Raw genomic sequence first — 6,388 nt, forward strand, 5'->3', positions numbered from 1 at the left:
GTACACGAAGCCTGCACTGTTTATGTTGTCATTTTGTCAAACGCTCACGTTCCGTACAAACCACTTACTCAGAGTTTAGTCCGTTTTTTATATACCTTTTATCCTTATCAATTAGTAAGCCATATAGAACTGGGTGTTGGGTCCCTGAAAGCCTGTGAGTTGCCAATGGGAAAAGGTTTATAAGGCCTCTGGTTCCCATCATGATGAAATTACCCTCAAAGCATGAATACGTCTCTTTCATTCCCTCAGTGTATGCAGTTTTATACCACCTATAGCTGCACAACTCTCACAAAGTCTTTAGTGTCTCTTGGCAGGTTTTCGGACATGCAGCAAAAATGGACCCCATTTTCGTGACATTCGCTTCGTATCCTTTGACTGCAGGATACTGGTTTCTTTGAGTGTCATAGACTCGCCATCAGCTCGCACCTCGCTGATCCGGCGTCTGCAGGTATAGCCTCATTGCACTCGTTGACCTATTAAAACACTAGTTGTAGCTGTGAGTTCATATCTTTGTAACTTCTTAAGTGGTTCCTCTAAACATTAGCATGAGGAGCAGCGGCGCAAGCATTGTCCTAAAAGGGAGCTAAACATGATTAAAAATCAATGAGATTTCTTGCATGGATCAGAGCAAGCACAGAGAGTGCTGATCAATGTTTCCCAGAGTCTAATTCTATTAATCATATGTGCTGAGAGGCTGAGGGTCGCCTCAGTGTGTACAACCAGCAGCTCCGCAGGGCGCAGTGACCTTGTGACTGGCGACCTTTTCCGTGCTTCTCTTCCACCTGAGGGGACACGCTGGGGAGACTCAGCTAATCGGCTTTGTTCACCACTCAACCGCGGCTCTAATAAGACTATTGATCCGGATCCGTATTGATCTGGTGTTTCAGGCTGGGTTAGCAGGTTGCATGGGTAAATGGTGAAGGGAGAAGAGTTTGGGTTTGTCCCTTGCCAGTCAGGCCTTTCTTTCTTTTTTTTTTTTTTTTTTTGTTTTTGGAGACTGGATTACTGCATAGGTTAATTTTCTTTGAGGATTAGCTTAGCGTTAGTCTTAGCTAGCTGCTTATCATGGGCTCAATAGTCCGTACAAACACTTTTCATCACAGACAGGGGCCATCAAATCTTGCGTCATTGTGCCTGTCTCTTTGTGTATAAGCAAGGACGTCCCAGTGAGTAACAACCCCCTGCTTTCACGTTATTGAAGATGCTGAGGACGACGGTAGGCGTGGGACCGCTTATATGTCCAATATACGTGTATAATGAAAGAGGCATTATGTTAGGTCAGCAGAGACACCCCTGTGGAAGTTAGCGGCTGCCTCCGTAATAATAATAATAATGAAGTGACGTGTAAAGTGCTGCGTTCGCCAGATGCTGCTGTTCATGTTATAAAACATGTGACTCAGTTTTGTGCTTGACTAGCCACAACACGCACCGTACTATTTTAGTTAGTCATAGAGGACATCGTGTATGGGACGACGGTCGGTTCCGCTGTCTTTGATCCAGACCGGAATTTCTGACTAGTGGACGGATTGTCATGAAATTTGGTAAACACAGAGGATGTTACAGCATTTATGTCCTCCACAGGATGACCTACTATAACTTTTACTTTCTGCAAAGCAACATCTGTTAAAAAATTAGTCCATTACTTTACTTTATGGGACAAAAGTCCCAAAATATGCTTTTACTTTCTCTTGTTTATCCGATTAAAACCTTACCAAGTACAGATGTCAGACAACAGCATTATAGCATGATAGAGTGTTTTAGCACGTTAGCATTTAGCTGAAAGTATGACTATATACAGAGCTGCTAGCATGTCTGCTTATGTAGAAAAACTAGAGTCCACACTGAGTGGCCCCTCGATGCTGTGCCGAGAGAGCCGGTGAACTCATGACTCACGTTAAGCATGACAAAACGCGCTGCCTATTTTCGACCTCTTACATAAACATTCGCTGTTGTGCCCCGAGCCCTGACAAATCTATTTCACTGCATCCTGGCAGAAAAGGACGTGAGACTGGGTTCCTGTCAGCGCTGCACACAAATCCTAGGGAGAATCCTCAAAAAAACAGAATGAGTCAGAGGCTGATTGGTCAGGGGAAATGATTTTTTAACTGGGCCACACCTTGTTTGCTCATGGCTGCGTTCCTCTCTCCTGACTGCCTTTCAGAGTAAAGAGGATTGCTTCCTCACATACTGTAATTCAGTCATCATCATAGCTCTGATGTTAACAGCACTTCCCAGATATATATATATAAAAAAAAGCACTCAGCTCTTTCATAACAAACATGACCTGACAGGAGAAAAAGGCTGGGATAAGGGAGCGAGGGCAGTCCGAGCTGGCATTGGGTTAAATACATTCGAGTTGCAGAAGTGAATTAGGGCAAAAAGGGAGCTCAAATGGAACAGACAAGCCGCGGTTCCTCCGGGGTGATTATGAAACTAGTCTTTACAGTGGAAGGACTCTCCATTCTGATATTTTTTACGTGAAACATTTCTATTTCTGGACTGTCCTCCTATAATCCTCGCTAACCAAGCACACAGGCATCAAAACATACTCAGCACACTGGACATCGCTCAGAGAGAGTCATCGCTGATGGCAGATGCAGTCATCCGAACGTGGAAAGAGTGCATAAGAGTGTGTTCCTCCTGATATGGGACATGCACTCGTATCACACATTAGCGTGCATGAATGCAGAAAGAAAACAGCGGCTGGGGGAAAATATTTTCTTGCGCAAAAGGAGACATCCTTTGTGTTTTGTATGCGCACTGGTTAAACTCCCTGACACGCAGCACTGTCCTTTTCCTGGTTTTCACATGAAAGGATGTAATCAGGGTTGAGTAACTTTGGGGTTGCGTAATTGTTCTTTGTTTTCTTTGGGAGCGATGTGGAAACTGTACTAAACAAAAAGTCATATAACTGCTATGTCTGTTTCCCTCCCATCTCCCACAAAGCACAACAAGCCCCCCCACCCACCCCATCTCTCTTGCTGTCTTGGCCCTGTGGCAACAAATACTTCATGTTCGCCTTCCCTTACCGAGTGAGATCACCAGTCTGCGTGCGTGTGTGTGTGTGTTGCAGATATTCTCAGCTCCCCCAGCCAAGTCTGCCCTGCCCCCGTCAGACAGCAAAACGCTTGCATGTGTAATTTTTGGCCCGAGGGGTTGATGAACGAAAAGTAACAGTTGGCGTGCATGTGTGCATCGTCTGCTTGTGCCAACGTCTTTTCTCTTTCTCTTATTTGTAGAGCCTGGAAAGCTTTGTGGGTTTCTGGGTAGCGAAACCCTCCAGCCACTGCCGCCGCCGCCGCCGCCTCTGAGCAGGGCCAGAGGTCACAGTGCATATTGTCCCAATATGGAAACCGCTCTTCCAGCTCTCCAGCACAAAGGCTAGCCACACTGAACTCTTTGTCAGGGCTGCCAAAGACCCCCGTAAGGTCAACAACACTGCCTCCAAGCCAATTATCTAAAGGATTTTGCATTTGTCTTACAAATACACACATAGAAGAGTGAATTTTCTACACCGACTGCTGGAAAAACACATAAAAATACCTAAATCTTTTCCTCCTTTGTCTGTGTGTAACCTTTAAAATAGCATCAGAACAATCTGGCTCAGTCCCAGTTGTTATGAGAGGATGCAGAGGGAGAGTTGCTAGGAAGAGGGTGGGGGCAGTGCATAAAAGGATGGAAATGGAGTGGAGAGCCACGGAGAAGGAGGTATCTGCTGTAAAATCCTGTTATGCAACCCCCTTTTTTTTCTGTGGCAGGCGTATTGCATCTGTTAAAAATGGAGAGGAAAAACAGCTTCGCAATTAGCGCGCTGTGTCCTCAGGGCCCTGGTCTCCCCCAATCACGTCGCTCTGTCCTGCTCTTCGCGGCGTGCATGTTGCTAAGCAGATGATGTGACTCAGGAGCACACACCGCAAGCCTCACAGTGTCAGCGCTGAGCAGACGTGCCGATACCAACGATCTAAGTACACGCGCGGTGATGTTTACTGGAACAGACCAGTCTTGCAAATTAAACCAGGCTGCGTTGTTGTTTTCTCTGTCCAGATGCGCCGCGACTGCAGAAGATTTGGACGCGGATTAAGGGCCTTTCTTCTCATATTTTGGGCATGTTCGATGTTTACAGCAACTTAGGGTGTGGTCTCTGTACGTGGTTGCTTCCTCTTGGCAAACGGGGTGTTTATGGGTCTGGCCCTGTTTCCTGATTCTCAGATAAGGACCACCCACCCTGGGCCTCATCACTCCAAATCCGTCAGCAGTTAATGATCCCAAGGGAGGCTCCAACATTCTTATGATGTAATTACTCAGCATTTATCAAAGTCTCTGCCACCGTGATCACCAATTAAGAAAATCATAAACAGCAATATATAATGGGAGAAAAAGTGTTTCCCTTTGCTCGACACCTTGCTAACATGCCATTTTATCTACTGTGGTAACCCTTTTCATAAATACAACATAGAGGCATGCGTCCCCTCTGGGCACGTTGTTAAGAGGGGCAAAATATGTCAGGTTCAGACAGCCCAACTCAGGCAAGGCCTTTTATCTGCATTGTTCCGCTAATTGTTATAGAGTTCTTTTCAGAGGTTAATCTGAGCTGAAACTAGGCGGGTGTGTAATCTGAGCCTGAAAAGATTGGATGTTGAGGTTGTGCAATTAGGTCAGGCAGCACTAAAATGACGCTTTGCCGAAAGTGCTCAAGAGAAGGAAAACGCTCTATCTGCTGGTTGTGTAAACGCAAAGAAGACGCAGACGCTGTATTTCATTGTTCCACATGGCCTCGGCTAATGGTCTCCATCCCGAGTGTGAATGGAAGGTATTTGTGCGAGAGTGTGATGCATTATTTAAGAGTAAACACGGTGGAGACAGGGAGGCCCAGCGGTGGTGGGGTAGTATTGATTGTGACAGGCCGGAGGAGACATGCACACCTCTCTTAAGTGTCTGGGGCTTCTCACAATGCCCCCACAAATCAACTTTTATTGCTCCAGCTTTGGAGTCTCCACAGTCAGCAGCCTATCGGGCAAAGCAGCTTAGCAGAGATAGCCTGCGGCAGTCCCACAGTGGGCCCTAACGCTATCAATCGATCATTCATCACTAGTCCCTAAGAAACAAAAACAAGCAGCCAAAAGACAACCAGGGGAGGGTGGCGGCTCGGCTGCACTGTGTCACACCACTCTTGGCTGAGTGGAAAAACCCTGTCAGGTTTTATTTGCTAACAGTCCACAGCCTGTTCTGTGCAGCAGAAATTGAAACATTTGAGGAGGAGAGGGAGAAGAAAAGTAATGAGAAAAACTTTCTGAAAGAGGTCGAATGAAATGTGGCCCCCCCGGTGCCCCCCCTCTCCTCGCCGCGCTCACCCTCCCTCCCTCCTCCAGCCCTCCTGCACATTCCTCTCCCCTCAGCAGATCTGGCATGCCCCACAGGAGGCGGCGGCAGCAGCAGCACAGTAATCTTTTCAAAAGGGCGGATTTGAGCGGCCGCCAGGGCAGCCGGCCAACTATTTCTCATTTGGAGCTGGCCTGGAGATGACCCTCCTGTTGGAGCCCCACTCTCAGGAAAAACAAAAACGCCAGCACCGAGTAAGGGAGCGCCTTGGCAACGACGGAGAGCCAGGAACAGACTAGCAAAAGGAAAACAGGGAAACCGCAGGCCTGCTCTCAGGAACATCTGCACCGCCTTCCTGTGTAAAACGAAAAAAAAATTAAACCTAATACTGTCTGCAAGAACCCGGGGGACTTAACAAAAACATGGGAGGGCTGTGTTTCATTCTCTTTTCTTTTTTTTTTTCTTGGAACTCTGTCTGCATGTCTTTTTTTCCCCTTTGTCCATTTCCTTCTCTGTCTAACAATTTCCCGAGCCCAATAACCCCCCCTGTCCTCTCTTCCCTTTCCACAGCCCTCCACAGAGCCCAGGCCCCTTGCACTTTCAATGGAAGCCCACCCTTGGCTTGGGAGGAGCTGGTCTGAGTCCCTGTTATGCTTGCTCAATGATGGATGGACAGGAAAACTAAGAATCCAAGTCCCGCATTCCTGCTTTTATAGTGGGGTGTGCGGGTGGAGGGAAAAGGGGGGGGAATTCCTGCATGTCTTTGTAATCACTATATGTTTGACAGCAACTGCAGTGACCTTCATCCAAAGCTGCGGTCTGCCCTCAGACAAGAGTGCTCAGTAATTATCTGGGTGTTTCTTGCTAAAGTAACAGAAAAATCCCGCTTCCAGAAAAAGTGAAACCGAGAAGAAGAAGGACAGACAGGACATGTGGAATTATTTTTATTTTTTTTATTTGGGGAGGCTTAAAGGCTTTTTGAGTCAGACCTAAGACATCAAATTCCACATGCTGGGTTCAGATATCGTGTCTGTATGCAATGTTTACAGCCACAATCAGCCCTTACTTG

This window comes from Chelon labrosus (genome assembly GCF_963514085.1).
Source record: "Chelon labrosus genome assembly, chromosome: 15".
Taxonomy (NCBI): domain Eukaryota; kingdom Metazoa; phylum Chordata; class Actinopteri; order Mugiliformes; family Mugilidae; genus Chelon; species Chelon labrosus.